The sequence below is a fragment of the Taudactylus pleione genome, unplaced genomic scaffold, assembly GCF_031769625.1.
Source record: "Taudactylus pleione unplaced genomic scaffold, aTauple2 ptg002766l, whole genome shotgun sequence".
In the NCBI taxonomy this organism is placed as follows: domain Eukaryota; kingdom Metazoa; phylum Chordata; class Amphibia; order Anura; family Myobatrachidae; genus Taudactylus; species Taudactylus pleione.
This window is the reverse complement of record NW_028287141.1, coordinates 11487-35306: the sequence shown is the minus strand read 5'-3', so window position 1 is coordinate 35306 and position 23820 is coordinate 11487. Positions and strand designations below refer to the sequence as shown.

At 34.3% G+C, this 23820-nt stretch overlaps 5 non-coding genes across 5 annotated transcripts; all 5 read left to right on the top strand.

The window, feature by feature from the left end:
- The first annotated feature begins 4739 nt into the window (after positions 1-4739).
- TRNAS-GCU (transfer RNA serine (anticodon GCU)) lies at positions 4740-4821 on the top strand. Its single transcript has one exon. It is a non-coding gene; the product is annotated as a tRNA-Ser (tRNA).
- A 6277-nt stretch (positions 4822-11098) lies between these two features.
- On the top strand, positions 11099-11180 carry TRNAS-GCU (transfer RNA serine (anticodon GCU)). The gene has a single exon. It is a non-coding gene; the product is annotated as a tRNA-Ser (tRNA).
- Positions 11181-13911: 2731 nt separating this feature from the next.
- On the top strand, positions 13912-13993 carry TRNAS-GCU (transfer RNA serine (anticodon GCU)). Its single transcript has one exon. It is a non-coding gene; the product is annotated as a tRNA-Ser (tRNA).
- Positions 13994-18359: 4366 nt separating this feature from the next.
- Positions 18360-18441, top strand: TRNAS-GCU (transfer RNA serine (anticodon GCU)). Its single transcript has one exon. It is a non-coding gene; the product is annotated as a tRNA-Ser (tRNA).
- Positions 18442-23428: 4987 nt separating this feature from the next.
- TRNAS-GCU (transfer RNA serine (anticodon GCU)) lies at positions 23429-23510 on the top strand. Its single transcript has one exon. It is a non-coding gene; the product is annotated as a tRNA-Ser (tRNA).
- Positions 23511-23820: the final 310 nt, after the last annotated feature.

Sequence of the window (23820 nt, the reverse complement as noted above, 5' to 3'; positions counted from 1 at the left end):
TAAAGTAAAATAAATGTTCTTTAAGCAAAGGCTCACTTGAAAGTGGACATGCTAACAAGCCTGTAATATTGATGAGAACACAACCAATAATGTATAAAGAATTGATTTAAAACAAGACAAGTGGTGTCAGAAAATCCTTCTTTATTTGTGCCAGAAAGATGAGGTGGCCGAGTGGTTAAGGCGATTGACTTCACTTCACTTCACTTTACTTATGAAGCATTATTTGTAAAAATTCCTTTTCCAAGCAAACAATTACAAACCGACGAGGATTGGATTTGAACCCATGCATGCAGAGCACAATCCATTGTGCTCTGCATTCATGGGTTCCAATCCCATCCTCGTCGGTTTGGAATTGTTTGCTTGGAAATGGAATTTTTGCAAATAATGCTTCATAAGTGAAGCTGACACTCAAATGTCAAAAATAAACTAATTCAATTAAGAAATCTACTTCAATGAACAATGCTTTTCATTAAAGACATACATAGAACACATTTAGTGAAAATCTACCATTACTGTTTTAGTAGAAGTCGTAGAAGTCATGTCATTTAGTGAAAACCTAAGCCAAATGTGTGTGTTATGATTTTTTGTTGTTTGTGATGGATCAACATGATGGTGTAGTAGTTCACAAATATAGGTTACGTTTAAAGTAAAATAAATGTTCTTTAAGCAAAGGCTCACTTGAAAGTGGACTTGCTAACAAGCCTGTGATATTGCTGAGAACACAACCAACAATGTATAAAGAAATGATTTAAAATATGACAAGTGGTGTCAGACAACTCATCTTTATTTGTGCCAGAAAGATGAGGTGGCCGAGTGCTTAAGGCGATGGACGGCTAATCCATTGTGTTCTGCACGCATGGGTTCAAATCTTGTCGGTTTGGAATTTTTTCCTTGGAAATGGAATTTTGCAAATAATGCTTCATAAGTGAAGCTGACACTCAAATGTCAAAAATAAACTAATTCAATTAAGAAATCTTCTTCAATGAACAATGCCTTTCATTAAAGACATACATAGCACACATTTAGTGAAAATCTACCATTACTGTTATAGTAGAAGTGATGTCATTGGCCAGATCTGTAAGTTATGATTTTTTGTCATTTGTTATTGATCAACATGATGGTGTAGTAGTTCACAAATATAGGTTACGTTTAAAGTAAAATAAATGTTCTTTAAGCAAAAGCTCACTTGAAAGTGGACTTGCTACCAAGCCTGTGATATTGCTGAGAACACAACCAACAATGTATAAAGAAATGATTTAAGATATGACAAGTGGTGTCTGAAAACCCTTCTTTTTTGAGCCAGAAAGACGAGGTGGCCGAGTGGTTAAGGCGATGGACTGCTAATCCATTGTGCTCTGCACGCATGGTTTCAAATCCCATCCTTGTCGGATTGGATTTGTTTGCTTGGAAATGGAATTTTGCAAGTAATGCTTCATAAGTGAAGCTGACACTCAAATGTCAAAAATAAACTAATTCAATTAAGAAATCTTCTTCAATGAACAATGCCTTTCATTAAAGTTATACATAGAACACATTTAATAAAAATCTACCATTAATATTATAGTAGTAGTCATGTCAATGGCCAGATGTGTATGTTATGATTTTTTGTCTTTTGTGATGGATCAACATGATGGTGTAGTAGTTCACAAATATAGGTTACGTTTAAAGTAAAATAAATATTCTTTAAGCAAAAGCTCACTTGAAAGTGGACTTGCTAACAAGCCTGTGATATTGCTGAGAACACAACCAACAATGTATAAAGAATTGATTTAAAATATGACAACTGGTGTTAGAAAACCCTTCATTATTTGTGCCAGAAAGATGAGGTGGCCGAGTGGTTAAGGCGATGGACTTCACTTCACTTCACTTTACTTATGAAGCATTATTTGTAAAAATTCCTTTTCCAAGCAAACAATTCCAAACCGACGAGGATTTTATTTGAACCCATGCGTGCAGAGAACAATCCATTGTGCTCTGCATTCATGGGTTCCAATCCCATCCTCGTCGGTTTGGAATTGTTTGCTTGGAAATGGAATTTTTGCAAATAATGCTTCATAAGTGAAGCTGACACTCAAATGTCAAAAATAAACTAATTCAATTAAGAAATCTACTTCAATGAACAATGCTTTTCATTAAAGACATACATAGAACACATTTAGTGAAAATCTACCATTATTGTTATAGTAGAAGTCGTAGAAGTCATGTCATTTAGTGAAAATCTAAGCCAAATGTGTGTGTTATGATTTTTTGTCATTTGTGATGGATCAACATGATGGTGTAGTAGTTCACAAATATAGGTTACGTTTAAAGTAAAATAAATGTTCTTTAAGCAAAGGCTCACTTGAAAGAGGACTTGCTAACAAGCCTGTGATATTGCTGAGAACACAACCAACAATGTATAAAGAAATGATTTAAAATATGACAAGTGGTGTCAGACAACTCATCTTTATTTGTGCCAGAAAAACGAGGTGGCCGAGTGGTTAAGGCGATGGACTGCTAATCCATTTTGTTCTGCACTCATGGGTTCAAATCTTGTCGGTTTGGAATTTTTTCCGTGGAAATGGAATTTTGCAAATAATGCTTCATAAGTGAAGCTGACACTCAAATGTCAAAAATAAACTAATTCAATTAAGAAATCTACATCAATGAACAATGCTTTTCATTAAAGACATACATAGAACACATTTAATAAAAATCTACCATTACTGTTATAGTAGAAGTCATGTCAATGGCCAGATGTGTATGTTATGATTTTTTGTCGTTTGTCATGGATCAACATGATGGTGTAGTAGTTCACAAATATAGGTTACGTTTAAAGTAAAATAAATATTCTTTAAGCAAAAGCTCACTTGAAAGTGGACTTGCTAACAAGCCTGTGATATTGCTGAGAACACAACCAACAATGTATAAAGAATTTATTTAAAATATGACAACTGGTGTTAGAAAACCCTTCTTTATTTGTGCCAGAAAGATGAGGTGGCCGAGTGGTTAAGGCGATGGACTTCACTTCACTTCACTTTACTTATGAAGCATTATTTACATAAATTCCATTTCCAAGCAAACAATTCCAAACCGACGAGGATGGGATTGGAACCCATGCATGCAGAGCACAATCCATTGTGCTCTGCATTCATGGGTTCCAATCCCATCCTCGTTGGTTTGGAATTGTTTGCTTTAAATTGCATTTTTGCAAATAATGCTTCATAAGTGAAGCTGACACTCAAATGTAAAAAAAAAACTAATTCAATTAAGAAATCTACTTCAATGAACAATGCTTTTCATTAAAGACTTACATAGAACACATTTAGTGAAAATCTACAATTACTGTTATAGTAGAAGTCATGTCATTGGCCAAATGTGTATGTTATGATTTTTTGTCGCTTGTGATGGATCAACAAGATGGTGTAGTAGTTCACAAATATAGTTTATGTCTAAAGTAAAGTAAATGTTCTTTAAGCAAAGGCTCACTTGAAAGTGGACATGTTAACAAGCCTGTAATATTGATGAGAACACAACCAATAATTTATAAAGAATTGATTTAAAACAAGACAAGTGGTGTCAGAAAATCCTTCTTTATTTGTGCCAGAAAGATGAGGTGGCCGAGTGGTTAAGGCGATTGACTTCACTTCACTTCACTTTACTTATGAAGCATTATTTGTAAAAATTCCTTTTCCAATCAAACAATTCCAAACCGATGAGGATTGGATTTGAACCCATGCGTGCAGAGCACAATCCATTGTGCTCTGCATTCATTGGTTCCAATCCCATCCTCGTCGGTTTGGAATTGTTTGCTTGGAAATGGAATTTTTGCAAATAATGCTTCATAAGTAAAGCTGACACTCAAATGTCAAAAATAAACTAATTCAATTAAGAAATCTACTTCAATGAACAATGCTTTTCATTAAAGACATACATAGAACACATTTAGTGAAAATCTACCATTACTGTTTTAGTAGAAGTCGTAGAAGTCATGTCATTTAGTGAAAATCTAAGCCAAATGTGTGTGTTATGATTTTTTGTCGTTTGTGATGGATCAACATGATGGTGTAGTAGTTCACAAATATAGGTTACGTTTAAAGTAAAATAAATGTTCTTTAAGCAAAGGCTCACTTGAAAGTGGACTTGCTAACAAGCCTGTGATATTGCTGAGAACACAACCAACAATGTATAAAGAAATGATTTAAAATATGACAAGTGGTGTCAGACAACTCATCTTTATTTGTGCCAGAAAGACGAGGTGGCCGAGTGGTTAAGGCGATGGACTGCTAATCCATTGTGTTCTGCACGCATGGGTTTAAATCTTGTCGGTTTGGAATTTTTTCCTTGGAAATGGAATTTTGCAAATAATGCTTCATAAGTGAAGCTGACACTCAAATGTCAAAAATAAACTAATTCAATTAAGAAATCTACGTCAATGAACAATGCTTTTCATTAAAGACATACATAGAACACATTTAAGGAAAATCTACCATTACTGTTATAGTAGAAGTCATGTCATTGGCCAAATGTGTATGTTATGATTTTTTGTCGTTTGTGATGGATCAACATGATGGTGTAGTAGTTCACAAATATAGGTTATGTCTAAAGTAAAATAAATGTTCTTTAAGCAAAGGCTCACTTGAAAGGGGACTTGCTAACAAGCCTGTGATATTGATGAGAACACAACCAATAATGTATAAAGAACTGATTTAAAACAAGACAAGTAGTGTTAGAAAACCTTACTTTATTTGTGCCAGAAAGACGAGGTGGCCGAGTGGTTAAGGCGATGGACTGCTAATCCATTGTGCTCTGCACGCATGGGTTCAAATCCCATCTTCGTCGGATTGGAATTGTTTGCTTGGAAATGGAATTTTGCAAGTAATGCTTCATAAGTGAAGCTGACACTCAAATGTCAAAAATAAACTAATTCAATTAAGAAATCTTCTTCAATGAACAATGCCTTTCATTAAAGTTATAGATAGAACACATTTAATAAAAATCTACCATTACTGTTATAGTAGTAGTCATGTCAATGGCCAGATGTGTATGGTATGATTTTTTGTCGTTTGTGATGGATCAACATGATGGTGTAGTAGTTCACAAATATAGGTTACGTTTAAAGTAAAATAAATGTTCTTTAAGCAAAGGCTCACTTGAAAGTGGACATGCTAACAAGCCTGTGATATTGATGAGAACACAACCAATAATGTATAAAGAATTGATTTAAAACAAGACAAATGGTGTCAGAAAGTCCTTCTTTATTTGTGCCAGAAAGATGAGTTGGCCGAGTGGTTAAGGCGATTGACTTCACTTCACTTCACTTTACTTATGAAGCATTATTTGTAAAAATTCCTTTTCCAAGCAAACAATTCCAAACCGACGAGGATTGGATTTGAACCCAAGCGTGCAGAGAACAATCCATTGTGCTCTGCATTCATGGGTTCCAATCCCATCCTCGTTGGTTTGGAATTGTTTGCTTGGAAATGGAATTTTTGCAAATAATGCTTCATAAGTGAAGCTGACACTCAAATGTCAAAAATAAACTAATTCAATTAAGAAATCTACTTCAATGAACAATGCTTTTCAATAAAGACATACATAGAACACATTTAGTGAAAATCTACCATTACTGGTATAGTAGAAGTCGTAGAAGTCATGTCATTTAGTGAAAATCTAAGCCAAATGTGTGTGTTGTGATTTTTTGTTGTTTGTGATGGATCAACATGATTGTGTCGTAGTTCACAAATATAGGTTACGTTTAAAGTAAAATAAATGTTCTTTAAGCAAAGGCTCACTTGAAAGAGGACTTGCTAACAAGCCTGTGATATTGCTGAGAACACAACCAACAATGTATAAAGAAATGATTTAAAATATGACAAGTGGTGTCAGACAACTCATCTTTATTTGTGCTAGAAAGACGAGGTGGCCGAGTGGTTAAGGCGATGGACTGCTAATCCATTGTGTTCTGCATGCATGGGTTCAAATCTTGTCGGTTTGGAATTTTTTCCTTGGAAATGGAATTTTGCAAATAATGCTTCTTAAGTGAAGCTGACACTCAAATGTCAAAAATAAACTAATTCAATTAAGAAATCTACGTCAATGAACAATGCTTTTCATTAAAGACATACATAGAACACATTTAAGGAAAATCTACCATTACTGTTATAGTAGAAGTCATGTCATTGGCCAAATGTGTATGTTATGATTTTTTGTCGTTTGTGATGGATCAACAAGATGGTGTAGTAGTTCACAAATATAGTTTATGTCTAAAGTAAAATAAATGTTCTTTAAGCAAAGGCTCACTTGAAAGTGGACATGCTAACAAGCCTGTAATATTGATGAGAACACAACCAATAATGTATAAAGAATTGATTTAAAACAAGACAAGTGGTGTCAGAAAATCCTTCTTTATTTGTGCCAGAAAGATGAGGTGGCCGAGTGGTTAAGGCGATTGACTTCACTTCACTTCACTTTACTTATGAAGCATTATTTGTAAAAATTCCTTTTCCAAGCAAACAATTCCAAACCGACGAGGATTGGATTTGAACCCATGCATGCAGAGCACAATCCATTGTGCTCTGCATTCATGGGTTCCAATCCCATCCTCGTCGGTTTGGAATTGTTTGCTTGGAAATGGAATTTTTGCAAATAATGCTTCATAAGTGAAGCTGACACTCAAATGTCAAAAATAAACTAATTCAATTAAGAAATCTACTTCAATGAACAATGCTTTTCATTAAAGACATACATAGAACACATTTAGTGAAAATCTACCATTACTGTTTTAGTAGAAGTCGTAGAAGTCATGTCATTTAGTGAAAACCTAAGCCAAATGTGTGTGTTATGATTTTTTGTCGTTTGTGATGGATCAACATGATGGTGTAGTAGTTCACAAATATAGGTTACGTTTAAAGTAAAATAAATGTTCTTTAAGCAAAGGCTCACTTGAAAGTGGACTTGCTAACAAGCCTGTGATATTGCTGAGAACACAACCAACAATGTATAAAGAAATGATTTAAAATATGACAAGTGGTGTCAGACAACTCATCTTTATTTGTGCCAGAAAGATGAGGTGGCCGAGTGCTTAAGGCGATGGACTGCTAATCCATTGTGCTCTGCACGCATGGTTTCAAATCCCATCCTTGTCGGATTGGATTTGTTTGCTTGGAAATGGAATTTTGCAAGTAATGCTTCATAAGTGAAGCTGACACTCAAATGTCAAAAATAAACTAATTCAATTAAGAAATCTTCTTCAATGAACAATGCCTTTCATTAAAGTTATACATAGAACACATTTAATAAAAATCTACCATTAATGTTATAGTAGTAGTCATGTCAATGGCCAGATGTGTATGTTATGATTTTTTGTCTTTTGTGATGGATCAACATGATGGTGTAGTAGTTCACAAATATAGGTTACGTTTAAAGTAAAATAAATATTCTTTAAGCAAAAGCTCACTTGGAAGTGGACTTGCTAACAAGCCTGTGATATTGCTGAGAACACAACCAACAATGTATAAAGAATTGATTTAAAATATGACAACTGGTGTTAGAAAACCCTTCATTATTTGTGCCAGAAAGATGAGGTGGCCGAGTGGTTAAGGCGATGGACTTCACTTCACTTCACTTTACTTATGAAGCATTATTTGCAAAAATTCCATTTCCAAGCAAACAATTCCAAAACGACGAGGTTGGGATTGGAACCCATGCATGCAGAGCACAATCCATTGTGCTCTGCATTCATGGGTTCCAATCCCATCCTCGTCGGTTTGGAATTGTTTGCTTGGAAATGGAATTTTTGCAAATAATGCTTCATAAGTGAAGCTGACACTCAAATGTAAAAAAAAAACTAATTCAATTAAGAAATCTACTTCAATGAACAATGCTTTTCATTAAAGACATACATAGAACACATTTAGTGAAAATCTACCATTACTGTTATAGTAGAAGTCATGTCATTGGCCAAATGTGTATGTTATGATTTTTTGTCATTTGTGATGGATCAACAAGATGGTGTAGTAGTTCACAAATATAGTTTATGTCTAAAGTAAAATAAATGTTCTTTAAGCAAAGGCTCACTTGAAAGTGGACATGCTAACAAGCCTGTGATATTGATGAGAACACAACCAATAATGTATAAAGAACTGATTTAAAACAAGACAAGTGGTGTCAGAAAATCCTTCTTTATTTGTGCCAGAAAGATGAGTTGGCCGAGTGGTTAAGGCGATTGACTTCACTTCACTTCACTTTACTTATGAAGCATTATTTGTAAAAATTCCTTTTCCAAGCAAACAATTCCAAACCGACGAGGATTTTATTTGAACCCATGCGTGCAGAGAACAATCCATTGTGCTCTGCATTCATGGGTTCCAATCCCATCCTCGTCGGTTTGGAATTGTTTGCTTGGAAATGGAATTTTTGCAAATAATGCTTCATAAGTGAAGCTGACACTCAAATGTCAAATATAAACTAATTCAATTAAGAAATCTACTTCAATGAACAATGCTTTTCATTAAAGACATACATAGAACACATTTAGTGAAAATCTACCATTATTGTTATAGTAGAAGTCGTAGAAGTCATGTCATTTAGTGAAAATCTAAGCCAAATGTGTGTGTTATGATTTTTTGTCATTTGTGATGGATCAACATGATGGTGTAGTAGTTCACAAATATAGGTTACGTTTAAAGTAAAATAAATGTTCTTTAAGCAAAGGCTCACTTGAAAGAGGACTTGCTAACAAGCCTGTGATATTGCTGAGAACACAACCAACAATGTATACAGAAATGATTTAAAATATGACAAGTGGTGTCAGACAACTCATCTTTATTTGTGCCAGAAAGACGAGGTGGCCGAGTGGTTAAGGCGATGGACTGCTAATCCATTTTGTTCTGCACTCATGGGTTCAAATCTTGTCGGTTTGGAATTTTTTCCGTGGAAATGGAATTTTGCAAATAATGCTTCATAAGTGAAGCTGACACTCAAATGTCAAAAATAAACTAATTCAATTAAGAAATCTACGTCAATGAACAATGCTTTTCATTAAAGACATACATAGAACACATTTAATAAAAATCTACCATTACTGTTATAGTAGAAGTCATGTCAATGGCCAGATGTGTATGTTATGATTTTTTGTCTTTTGTGATGGATCAACATGATGGTGTAGTAGTTCACAAATATAGGTTACGTTTAAAGTAAAATAAATATTCTTTAAGCAAAAGCTCACTTGAAAGTGGACTTGCTAACAAGCCTGTGATATTGCTGAGAACACAACCAACAATGTATAAAGAATTTATTTAAAATATGACAACTGGTGTTAGAAAACCCTTCTTTATTTGTGCCAGAAAGATGAGGTGGCCGAGTGGTTAAGGCGATGGACTTCACTTCACTTCACTTTACTTATGAAGCATTATTTACATAAATTCCATTTCCAAGCAAACAATTCCAAACCGACGAGGATGGGATTGGAACCCATGCATGCAGAGCACAATCCATTGTGCTCTGCATTCATGGGTTCCAATCCCATCCTCGTTGGTTTGGAATTGTTTGCTTTAAATAGCATTTTTGCAAATAATGCTTCATAAGTGAAGCTGACACTCAAATGTAAAAAAAAAACTACTTCAATTAAGAAATCTACTTCAATGAACAATGCTTTTCATTAAAGACATACATAGAACACATTTAGTGAAAATCTACAATTACTGTTATAGTAGAAGTCATGTCATTGGCCAAATGTGTATGTTATGATTTTTTGTCGCTTGTGATGGATCAACAAGATGGTGTAGTAGTTCACAAATATAGTTTATGTCTAAAGTAAAATAAATGTTCTTTAAGCAAAGGCTCACTTGAAAGTGGACATGTTAACAAGCCTGTAATATTGATGAGAACACAACCAATAATTTATAAAGAATTGATTTAAAACAAGACAAGTGGTGTCAGAAAATCCTTCTTTATTTGTGCCAGAAAGATGAGGTGGCCGAGTGGTTAAGGCGATTGACTTCACTTCACTTCACTTTACTTATGAAGCATTATTTGTAAAAATTCCTTTTCCAATCAAACAATTCCAAACCGATGAGGATTGGATTTGAACCCATGCGTGCAGAGCACAATCCATTGTGCTCTGCATTCATTGGTTCCAATCCCATCCTCGTCGGTTTGGAATTGTTTGCTTGGAAATGGAATTTTTGCAAATAATGCTTCATAAGTAAAGCTGACACTCAAATGTCAAAAATAAACTAATTCAATTAAGAAATCTACTTCAATGAACAATGCTTTTCATTAAAGACATACATAGAACACATTTAGTGAAAATCTATCATTACTGTTTTAGTAGAAGTCGTAGAAGTCATGTCATTTAGTGAAAATCTAAGCCAAATGTGTGTGTTATGATTTTTTGTCGTTTGTGATGGATCAACATGATGGTGTAGTAGTTCACAAATATAGGTTACGTTTAAAGTAAAATAAATGTTCTTTAAGCAAAGGCTCACTTGAAAGTGGACTTGCTAACAAGCCTGTGATATTGCTGAGAACACAACCAACAATGTATAAAGAAATGATTTAAAATATGACAAGTGGTGTCAGACAACTCATCTTTATTTGTGCCAGAAAGACGAGGTGGCCGAGTGGTTAAGGCGATGGACTGCTAATCCATTGTGTTCTGCACGCATGGGTTTAAATCTTGTCGGTTTGGAATTTTTTCCTTGGAAATGGAATTTTGCAAATAATGCTTCATAAGTGAAGCTGACACTCAAATGTCAAAAATAAACTAATTCAATTAAGAAATCTACGTCAATGAACAATGCTTTTCATTAAAGACATACATAGAACACATTTAAGGAAAATCTACCATTACTGTTATAGTAGAAGTCATGTCATTGGCCAAATGTGTATGTTATGATTTTTTGTCGTTTGTGATGGATCAACATGATGGTGTAGTAGTTCACAAATATAGGTTATGTCTAAAGTAAAATAAATGTTCTTTAAGCAAAGGCTCACTTGAAAGGGGACTTGCTAACAAGCCTGTGATATTGATGAGAACACAACCAATAATGTATAAAGAACTGATTTAAAACAAGACAAGTAGTGTTAGAAAACCTTACTTTATTTGTGCCAGAAAGACGAGGTGGCCGAGTGGTTAAGGCGATGGACTGCTAATCCATTGTGCTCTGCACGCATGGGTTCAAATCCCATCTTCGTCGGATTGGAATTGTTTGCTTGGAAATGGAATTTTGCAAATAATGCTTCATAAGTGAAGCTGACACTCAAATGTCAAAAATAAACTAATTCAATTAAGAAATCTTCTTCAATGAACAATGCCTTTCATTAAAGTTATAGATAGAACACATTTAATAAAAATCTACCATTACTGTTATAGTAGTAGTCATGTCAATGGCCAGATGTGTATGGTATGATTTTTTGTCGTTTGTGATGGATCAACATGATGGTGTAGTAGTTCACAAATATAGGTTACGTTTAAAGTAAAATAAATGTTCTTTAAGCAAAGGCTCACTTGAAAGTGGACATGCTAACAAGCCTGTGATATTGATGAGAACACAACCAATAATGTATAAAGAATTGATTTAAAACAAGACAAGTGGTGTCAGAAAGTCCTTCTTTATTTGTGCCAGAAAGATGAGTTGGCCGAGTGGTTAAGGCGATTGACTTCACTTCACTTCACTTTACTTATGAAGCATTATTTGTAAAAATTCCTTTTCCAAGCAAACAATTCCAAACCGACGAGGATTGGATTTGAACCCAAGCGTGCAGAGAACAATCCATTGTGCTCTGCATTCATGGGTTCCAATCCCATCCTCGTTGGTTTGGAATTGTTTGCTTGGAAATGGAATTTTTGCAAATAATGCTTCATAAGTGAAGCTGACACTCAAATGTCAAAAATAAACTAATTCAATTAAGAAATCTACTTCAATGAACAATGCTTTTCATTAAAGACATACATAGAACACATTTAGTGAAAATCTACCATTACTGGTATAGTAGAAGTCGTAGAAGTCATGTCATTTAGTGAAAATCTAAGCCAAATGTGTGTGTTGTGATTTTTTGTCGTTTGTGATGGATCAACATGATTGTGTCGTAGTTCACAAATATAGGTTACGTTTAAAGTAAAATAAATGTTCTTTAAGCAAAGGCTCACTTGAAAGAGGACTTGCTAACAAGCCTGTGATATTGCTGAGAACACAACCAACAATGTATAAAGAAATGATTTAAAAAATGACAAGTGGTGTCAGACAACTCATCTTTATTTGTGCCAGAAAGACGAGGTGGCCGAGTGGTTAAGGCGATGGACTGCTAATCCATTGTGTTCTGCATGCATGGGTTCAAATCTTGTCGGTTTGGAATTTTTTCCTTGGAAATGGAATTTTGCAAATAATGCTTCTTAAGTGAAGCTGACACTCAAATGTCAAAAATAAACTAATTCAATTAAGAAATCTACGTCAATGAACAATGCTTTTCATTAAAGACATACATAGAACACATTTAAGGAAAATCTACCATTACTGTTATAGTAGAAGTCATGTCATTGGCCAAATGGGTATGTTATGATTTTTTGTCGTTTGTGATGGATCAACAAGATGGTGTAGTAGTTCACAAATATAGTTTATGTCTAAAGTAAAATAAATGTTCTTTAAGCAAAGGCTCACTTGAAAGTGGACATGTTAACAAGCCTGTAATATTGATGAGAACACAACCAATAATTTATAAAGAATTGATTTAAAACAAGACAAGTGGTGTCAGAAAATCCTTCTTTATTTGTGCCAGAAAGATGAGGTGGCCGAGTGGTTAAGGCGATTGACTTCACTTCACTTCACTTTACTTATGAAGCATTATTTGTAAAAATTCCTTTTCCAAGCAAACAATTCCAAACCGACGAGGATTGGATTTGAACCCATGCGTGCAGAGCACAATCCATTGTGCTCTGTATTCATGGGTTCCATTCTCATCCTCGTCGGTTTGGAATTGTTTGCTTGGAAATGGAATTTTTGCAAATAATGCTTCATAAGTGAAGCTGACACTCAAATGTCAAAAATAAACTAATTCAATTAAGAAATCTACTTCAATGAACAATGCTTTTCATTAAAGACATACATAGAACACATTTAGTGAAAATCTACCATTACTGTTTTAGTAGAAGTCGTAGAAGTCATGTCATTTAGTGAAAATCTAAGCCAAATGTGTGTGTTATGATTTTTTGTCGTTTGTGATGGATCAACATGATGGTGTAGTAGTTCACAAATATAGGTTACGTTTAAAGTAAAATAAATGTTCTTTAAGCAAAGGCTCACTTGAAAGTGGACTTGCTAACAAGCCTGTGATATTGCTGAGAACACAACCAACAATGTATAAAGAAATTATTTAAAATATGACAAGTGGTGTCAGACAACTCATCTTTATTTGTGCCAGAAAGACGAGGTGGCCGAGTGGTTAAGGCGATGAACTGCTAATCCATTGTGTTCTGCACGCATGGGTTCAAATCTTGTCGGTTTGGAATTTTTTCCTTGGAAATGGAATTTTGCAAATAATGCTTCATAAGTGAAGCTGACACTCAAATGTCAAAAATAAACTAATTCAATTAAGAAATCTACGTCATTGAACAATGCTTTTCATTAAAGACATACATAGAACACATTTAAGGAAAATCTACCATTACTGTTATAGTAGAAGTCATGTCATTGGCCAAATGTGTATGTTATGATTTTTTGTCATTTGTGATGGATCAACATGATGGTGTAGTAGTTCACAAATATAGGTTATGTCTAAAGTAAAATAAATGTTCTTTAAGCAAAAGCTCACTTGAAAGTGGACTTGCTAACAAGCCTGTGATATTGCTGAGAACACAACCAACAATGTACAAAGAAATGATTTAAAATATGACAAGTGGTGTCAGAAAACCCTTCTTTTTTGAGCCAGAAAGACGAGGTGGCCGAGTGGTTAAGGCGATGGACTGCTAATCCATTGTGCTCTGCACGCATGGGTTCAAATCCCTTCTTCGTCGGATTGGAATTGTTTGCTTGGAAATGGAATTTTGCAAGTAATGCTTCATAAGTGAAGCTGACACTCAAATGTCAAAAATAAACTAATTCAATTAAGAAATCTTCTTCAATGAACAATGCCTTTCATTAAAGTTATACATAGAACACATTTAATAAAAATCTACCATTACTGTTATAGTAGTAGTCATGTCAATGGCCAGATGTGTATGGTATGATTTTTTGTCGTTTGTGATGGATCAACATGATGGTGTAGTAGTTCACAAATATAGGTTACGTTTAAAGTAAAATAAATATTCTTTAAGCAAAAGCTCACTTGAAAGTGGACTTGATAACAAGCCTGTGATATTGCTGAGAACACAACCAACAATGTATAAAGAATTGAATTAAAATATAACAACTGGTGTTAGAAAACCCTTCTTTATTTGTGCCAGAAAGATGAGGTGGCCGAGTGGTTAAGGCGATGGACTTCACTTCACTTCACTTTACTTATGAAGTATTATTTGTAAAAATTCCTTTTCCAAGCAAACAATTCCAAACCGACGAGGATTGGATTTGAACCCATGCATGCAGAGAACAATCCATTGTGCTCTGCATTCATGGGTTCCAATCCCATCCTCGTCGGTTTGGAATTGTTTGCTTGGAAATGGAATTTTTGCAAATAATGCTTCATAAGTGAAGCTGACACTCAAATGTAAAAAAAAAACTAATTCAATTAAGAAATCTACTTCAATGAACAATGCTTTTCATTAAAGACATACATAGAACACATTTAGTGAAAATCTACCATTACTGTTATAGTAGAAGTCATGTCATTGGCCAAATGTGTATGTTATGATTTTTAGTCGTTTGTGATGGATCAACAAGATGGTGTAGTAGTTCACAAATATAGTTTATGTCTAAAGTAAAATAAATGTTCTTTAAGCAAAGGCTCACTTGAAAGTGGACATGCTAACAAGCCTGTGATATTGATGAGAACACAACCAATAATGTATAAAGAATTGATTTAAAACAAGACAAGTGGTGTCAGAAAATCCATCTTTATTTGTGCCAGAAAGACGAGGTGGCCGAGTGGTTAAGGCGATGAACTGCTAATCCATTGTGTTCTGCACGCATGGGTTCAAATCTTGTCGGTTTGGAATTTTTTCCTTGGAAATGGAATTTTGCAAATAATGCTTCATAAGTGAAGCTGACACTCAAATGTCAAAAATAAACTAATTCAATTAAGAAATCTACGTCATTGAACAATGCTTTTCATTAAAGACATACATAGAACACATTTAAGGAAAATCTACCATTACTGTTATAGTAGAAGTCATGTCATTGGCCAAATGTGTATGTTATGATTTTTTGTCGTTTGTGATGGATCAACATGATGGTGTAGTAGTTCACAAATATAGGTTATGTCTAAAGTAAAATAAATGTTCTTTAAGCAAAAGCTCACTTGAAAGAGGACTTGCTAACAAGCCTGTGATATTGCTGAGAACACAACCAACAATGTATACAGAAATGATTTAAAATATGAAAAGTGGTGTCAGACAACTCATCTTTATTTGTGCCAGAAAGACGAGGTGGCCGAGTGGTTAAGGCGATGGACTGCTAATCCATTTTGTTCTGCACTCATGGGTTCAAATCTTGTCGGTTTGGAATTTTTTCCGTGGAAATGGAATTTTGCAAATAATGCTTCATAAGTGAAGCTGACACTCAAATGTCAAAAATAAACTAATTCAATTAAGAAATCTACGTCAATGAACAATGCTTTTCATTAAAGACATACATAGAACACATTTAATAAAAATCTACCATTACTGTTATAGTAGAAGTCATGTCAATGGCCAGATGTGTATGTTATGATTTTTTGTCGTTTGTGATGGATCAACATGATGGTGTAGTAGTTCACAAATATAGGTTACGTTTAAAGTAAAATAAATATTCTTTAAGCAAAAGCTCACTTGAAAGTGGACTTGCTAACAAGCCTGTGATATTGCTGAGAACACAACCAACAATGTATAAAGAATTTATTTAAAATATGACAACTGGTGTTAGAAAACCCTTCTTTATTTGTGCCAGAAAGATGAGGTGGCCGAGTGGTTAAGGCGATGGACTTCACTTCACTTCACTTTACTTATGAAGCATTATTTACATAAATTCCATTTCCAAGCAAACAATTCCAAACCGACGAGGATGGGATTGGAACCCATGCATGCAGAGCACAATCCATTGTGCTCTGCATTCATGGGTTCCAATCCCATCCTCGTTGGTTTGGAATTGTTTGCTTTAAATAGCATTTTTGCAAATAATGCTTCATAAGTGAAGCTGACACTCAAATGTAAAAAAAAAACTACTTCAATTAAGAAATCTACTTCAATGAACAATGCTTTTCATTAAAGACATACATAGAACACATTTAGTGAAAATCTACAATTACTGTTATAGTAGAAGTCATGTCATTGGCCAAATGTGTATGTTATGATTTTTTGTCGCTTGTGATGGATCAACAAGATGGTGTAGTAGTTCACAAATATAGTTTATGTCTAAAGTAAAATAAATGTTCTTTAAGCAAAGGCTCACTTGAAAGTGGACATGTTAACAAGCCTGTAATATTGATGAGAACACAACCAATAATTTATAAAGAATTGATTTAAAACAAGACAAGTGGTGTCAGAAAATCCTTCTTTATTTGTGCCAGAAAGATGAGGTGGCCGAGTGGTTAAGGCGATTGACTTCACTTCACTTCACTTTACTTATGAAGCATTATTTGTAAAAATTCCTTTTCCAATCAAACAATTCCAAACCGATGAGGATTGGATTTGAACCCATGCGTGCAGAGCACAATCCATTGTGCTCTGCATTCATTGGTTCCAATCCCATCCTCGTCGGTTTGGAATTGTTTGCTTGGAAATGGAATTTTTGCAAATAATGCTTCATAAGTAAAGCTGACACTCAAATGTCAAAAATAAACTAATTCAATTAAGAAATCTACTTCAATGAACAATGCTTTTCATTAAAGACATACATAGAACACATTTAGTGAAAATCTACCATTACTGTTTTAGTAGAAGTCGTAGAAGTCATGTCATTTAGTGAAAATCTAAGCCAAATGTGTGTGTTATGATTTTTTGTCGTTTGTGATGGATCAACATGATGGTGTAGTAGTTCACAAATATAGGTTACGTTTAAAGTAAAATAAATGTTCTTTAAGCAAAGGCTCACTTGAAAGTGGACTTGCTAACAAGCCTGTGATATTGCTGAGAACACAACCAACAATGTATAAAGAAATGATTTAAAATATGACAAGTGGTGTCAGACAACTCATCTTTATTTGTGCCAGAAAGACGAGGTGGCCGAGTGGTTAAGGCGATGGACTGCTAATCCATTGTGTTCTGCACGCATGGGTTTAAATCTTGTCGGTTTGGAATTTTTTCCTTGGAAATGGAATTTTGCAAATAATGCTTCATAAGTGAAGCTGACACTCAAATGTCAAAAATAAACTAATTCAATTAAGAAATCTACGTCAATGAACAATGCTTTTCATTAAAGACATACATAGAACACATTTAGTGAAAATCTACCATTACTGTTTTAGTAGAAGTCGTAGAAGTCATGTCATTTAGTGAAAATCTAAGCCAAATGTGTGTGTTATGATTTTTTGTCGTTTGTGATGGATCAACATGATGGTGTAGTAGTTCACAAATATAGGTTACGTTTAAAGTAAAATAAATGTTCTTTAAGCAAAGGCTCACTTGAAAGTGGACTTGCTAACAAGCCTGTGATATTGCTGAGAACACAACCAACAATGTATAAAGAAATTATTTAAAATATGACAAGTGGTGTCAGACAACTCATCTTTATTTGTGCCAGAAAGACGAGGTGGCCGAGTGGTTAAGGCGATGAACTGCTAATCCATTGTGTTCTGCACGCATGGGTTCAAATCTTGTCGGTTTGGAATTTTTTCCTTGGAAATGGAATTTTGCAAATAATGCTTCATAAGTGAAGCTGACACTCAAATGTCAAAAATAAACTAATTCAATTAAGAAATCTACGTCATTGAACAATGCTTTTCATTAAAGACATACATAGAACACATTTAAGGAAAATCTACCATTACTGTTATAGTAGAAGTCATGTCATTGGCCAAATGTGTATGTTATGATTTTTTGTCATTTGTGATGGATCAACATGATGGTGTAGTAGTTCACAAATATAGGTTATGTCTAAAGTAAAATAAATGTTCTTTAAGCAAAAGCTCACTTGAAAGTGGACTTGCTAACAAGCCTGTGATATTGCTGAGAACACAACCAACAATGTACAAAGAAATGATTTAAAATATGACAAGTGGTGTCAGAAAACCCTTCTTTTTTGAGCCAGAAAGACGAGGTGGCCGAGTGGTTAAGGCGATGGACTGCTAATCCATTGTGCTCTGCACGCATGGGTTCAAATCCCTTCTTCGTCGGATTGGAATTGTTTGCTTGGAAATGGAATTTTGCAAGTAATGCTTCATAAGTGAAGCTGACACTCAAATGTCAAAAATAAACTAATTCAATTAAGAAATCTTCTTCAATGAACAATGCCTTTCATTAAAGTTATACATAGAACACATTTAATAAAAATCTACCATTACTGTTATAGTAGTAGTCATGTCAATGGCCAGATGTGTATGGTATGATTTTTTGTCGTTTGTGATGGATCAACATGATGGTGTAGTAGTTCACAAATATAGGTTACGTTTAAAGTAAAATAAATATTCTTTAAGCAAAAGCTCACTTGAAAGTGGACTTGATAACAAGCCTGTGATATTGCTGAGAACACAACCAACAATGTATAAAGAATTGAATTAAAATATAACAACTGGTGTTAGAAAACCCTTCTTTATTTGTGCCAGAAAGATGAGGTGGCCGAGTGGTTAAGGCGATGGACTTCACTTCACTTCACTTTACTTATGAAGTATTATTTGTAAAAATTCCTTTTCCAAGCAAACAATTCCAAACCGACGAGGATTGGATTTGAACCCATGCATGCAGAGAACAATCCATTGTGCTCTGCATTCATGGGTTCCAATCCCATCCTCGTCGGTTTGGAATTGTTTGCTTGGAAATGGAATTTTTGCAAATAATGCTTCATAAGTGAAGCTGACACTCAAATGTAAAAAAAAAACTAATTCAATTAAGAAATCTACTTCAATGAACAATGCTTTTCATTAAAGACATACATAGAACACATTTAGTGAAAATCTACCATTACTGTTATAGTAGAAGTCATGTCATTGGCCAAATGTGTATGTTATGATTTTTAGTCGTTTGTGATGGATCAACAAGATGGTGTAGTAGTTCACAAATATAGTTTATGTCTAAAGTAAAATAAATGTTCTTTAAGCAAAGGCTCACTTGAAAGTGGACATGCTAACAAGCCTGTGATATTGATGAGAACACAACCAATAATGTATAAAGAATTGATTTAAAACAAGACAAGTGGTGTCAGAAAATCCATCTTTATTTGTGCCAGAAAGACGAGGTGGCCGAGTGGTTAAGGCGATGAACTGCTAATCCATTGTGTTCTGCACGCATGGGTTCAAATCTTGTCGGTTTGGAATTTTTTCCTTGGAAATGGAATTTTGCAAATAATGCTTCATAAGTGAAGCTGACACTCAAATGTCAAAAATAAACTAATTCAATTAAGAAATCTACGTCATTGAACAATACTTTTCATTAAAGACATACATAGAACACATTTAAGGAAAATCTACCATTACTGTTATAGTAGAAGTCATGTCATTGGCCAAATGTGTATGTTATGATTTTTTGTCGTTTGTGATGGATCAACATGATGGTGTAGTAGTTCACAAATATAGGTTATGTCTAAAGTAAAATAAATGTTCTTTAAGCAAAAGCTCACTTGAAAGAGGACTTGCTAACAAGCCTGTGATATTGCTGAGAACACAACCAACAATGTATACAGAAATGATTTAAAATATGACAAGTGGTGTCAGACAACTCATCTTTATTTGTGCCAGAAAGACGAGGTGGCCGAGTGGTTAAGGCGATGGACTGCTAATCCATTTTGTTCTGCACTCATGGGTTCAAATCTTGTCGGTTTGGAATTTTTTCCGTGGAAATGGAATTTTGCAAATAATGCTTCATAAGTGAAGCTGACACTCAAATGTCAAAAATAAACTAATTCAATTAAGAAATCTACGTCAATGAACAATGCTTTTCATTAAAGACATACATAGAACACATTTAATAAAAATCTACCATTACTGTTATAGTAGAAGTCATGTCAATGGCCAGATGTGTATGTTATGATTTTTTGTCGTTTGTGATGGATCAACATGATGGTGTAGTAGTTCACAAATATAGGTTACGTTTAAAGTAAAATAAATATTCTTTAAGCAAAAGCTCACTTGAAAGTGGACTTGCTAACAAGCCTGTGATATTGCTGAGAACACAACCAACAATGTATAAAGAATTTATTTAAAATATGACAACTGGTGTTAGAAAACCCTTCTTTATTTGTGCCAGAAAGATGAGGTGGCCGAGTGGTTAAGGCGATGGACTTCACTTCACTTCACTTTACTTATGAAGCATTATTTACATAAATTCCATTTCCAAGCAAACAATTCCAAACCGACGAGGATGGGATTGGAACCCATGCATGCAGAGCACAATCCATTGTGCTCTGCATTCATGGGTTCCAATCCCATCCTCGTTGGTTTGGAATTGTTTGCTTTAAATAGCATTTTTGCAAATAATGCTTCATAAGTGAAGCTGACACTCAAATGTAAAAAAAAAACTACTTCAATTAAGAAATCTACTTCAATGAACAATGCTTTTCATTAAAGACATACATAGAACACATTTAGTGAAAATCTACAATTACTGTTATAGTAGAAGTCATGTCATTGGCCAAATGTGTATGTTATGATTTTTTGTCGCTTGTGATGGATCAACAAGATGGTGTAGTAGTTCACAAATATAGTTTATGTCTAAAGTAAAATAAATGTTCTTTAAGCAAAGGCTCACTTGAAAGTGGACATGTTAACAAGCCTGTAATATTGATGAGAACACAACCAATAATTTATAAAGAATTGATTTAAAACAAGACAAGTGGTGTCAGAAAATCCTTCTTTATTTGTGCCAGAAAGATGAGGTGGCCGAGTGGTTAAGGCGATTGACTTCACTTCACTTCACTTTACTTATGAAGCATTATTTGTAAAAATTCCTTTTCCAATCAAACAATTCCAAACCGATGAGGATTGGATTTGAACCCATGCGTGCAGAGCACAATCCATTGTGCTCTGCATTCATTGGTTCCAATCCCATCCTCGTCGGTTTGGAATTGTTTGCTTGGAAATGGAATTTTTGCAAATAATGCTTCATAAGTAAAGCTGACACTCAAATGTCAAAAATAAACTAATTCAATTAAGAAATCTACTTCAATGAACAATGCTTTTCATTAAAGACATACATAGAACACATTTAGTGAAAATCTACCATTACTGTTTTAGTAGAAGTCGTAGAAGTCATGTCATTTAGTGAAAATCTAAGCCAAATGTGTGTGTTATGATTTTTTGTCGTTTGTGATGGATCAACATGATGGTGTAGTAGTTCACAAATATAGGTTACGTTTAAAGTAAAATAAATGTTCTTTAAGCAAAGGCTCACTTGAAAGTGGACTTGCTAACAAGCCTGTGATATTGCTGAGAACACAACCAACAATGTATAAAGAAATGATTTAAAATATGACAAGTGGTGTCAGACAACTCATCTTTATTTGTGCCAGAAAGACGAGGTGGCCGAGTGGTTAAGGCGATGGACTGCTAATCCATTGTGTTCTGCACGCATGGGTTTAAATCTTGTCGGTTTGGAATTTTTTCCTTGGAAATGGAATTTTGCAAATAATGCTTCATAAGTGAAGCTGACACTCAAATGTCAAAAATAAACTAATTCAATTAAGAAATCTACGTCAATGAACAATGCTTTTCATTAAAGACATACATAGAACACATTTAAGGAAAATCTACCATTACTGTTATAGTAGAAGTCATGTCATTGGCCAAATGTGTATGTTATGATTTTTTGTCGTTTGTGATGGATCAACATGATGGTGTAGTAGTTCACAAATATAGGTTATGTCTAAAGTAAAATAAATGTTCTTTAAGCAAAGGCTCACTTGAAAGTGGACATGTTAACAAGCCTGTAATATTGATGAGAACACAACCAATAATTTATAAAGAATTGATTTAAAACAAGACAAGTGGTGTCAGAAAATCCTTCTTTATTTGTGCCAGAAAGATGAGGTGGCCGAGTGGTTAAGGCGATTGACTTCACTTCACTTCACTTTACTTATGAAGCATTATTTGTAAAAATTCCTTTTCCAATCAAACAATTCCAAACCGATGAGGATTGGATTTGAACCCATGCGTGCAGAGCACAATCCATTGTGCTCTGCATTCATTGGTTCCAATCCCATCCTCGTCGGTTTGGAATTGTTTGCTTGGAAATGGAATTTTTGCAAATAATGCTTCATAAGTAAAGCTGACACTCAAATGTCAAAAATAAACTAATTCAATTAAGAAATCTACTTCAATGAACAATGCTTTTCATTAAAGACATACATAGAACACATTTAGTGAAAATCTACCATTACTGTTTTAGTAGAAGTCGTAGAAGTCATGTCATTTAGTGAAAATCTAAGCCAAATGTGTGTGTTATGATTTTTTGTCGTTTGTGATGGATCAACATGATGGTGTAGTAGTTCACAAATATAGGTTACGTTTAAAGTAAAATAAATGTTCTTTAAGCAAAGGCTCACTTGAAAGTGGACTTGCTAACAAGCCTGTGATATTGCTGAGAACACAACCAACAATGTATAAAGAAATGATTTAAAATATGACAAGTGGTGTCAGACAACTCATCTTTATTTGTGCCAGAAAGACGAGGTGGCCGAGTGGTTAAGGCGATGGACTGCTAATCCATTGTGTTCTGCACGCATGGGTTTAAATCTTGTCGGTTTGGAATTTTTTCCTTGGAAATGGAATTTTGCAAATAATGCTTCATAAGTGAAGCTGACACTCAAATGTCAAAAATAAACTAATTCTATTAAGAAATCTACGTCAATGAACAATGCTTTTCATTAAAGACATACATAGAACACATTTAAGGAAAATCTACCATTACTGTTATAGTAGAAGTCATGTCATTGGCCAAATGTGTATGTTATGATTTTTTGTCGTTTGTGATGGATCAACATGATGGTGTAGTAGTTCACAAATATAGGTTATGTCTAAAGTAAAATAAATGTTCTTTAAGCAAAGGCTCACTTGAAAGGGGACTTGCTAACAAGCCTGTGATATTGATGAGAACACAACCAATAATGTATAAAGAACTGATTTAAAACAAGACAAGTAGTGTTAGAAAACCTTACTTTATTTGTGCCAGAAAGACGAGGTGGCCGAGTGGTTAAGGCGATGGACTGCTAATCCATTGTGCTCTGCACGCATGGGTTCAAATCCCATCTTCGTCGGATTGGAATTGTTTGCTTGGAAATGGAATTTTGCAAGTAATGCTTCATAAGTGAAGCTGACACTCAAATGTCAAAAATAAACTAATTCAATTAAGAAATCTTCTTCAATGAACAATGCCTTTCATTAAAGTTATAGATAGAACACATTTAATAAAAATCTACCATTACTGTTATAGTAGTAGTCATGTCAATGGCCAGATGTGTATGGTATGATTTTTTGTCGTTTGTGATGGATCAACATGATGGTGTAGTAGTTCACAAATATAGGTTACGTTTAAAGTAAAATAAATGTTCTTTAAGCAAAGGCTCA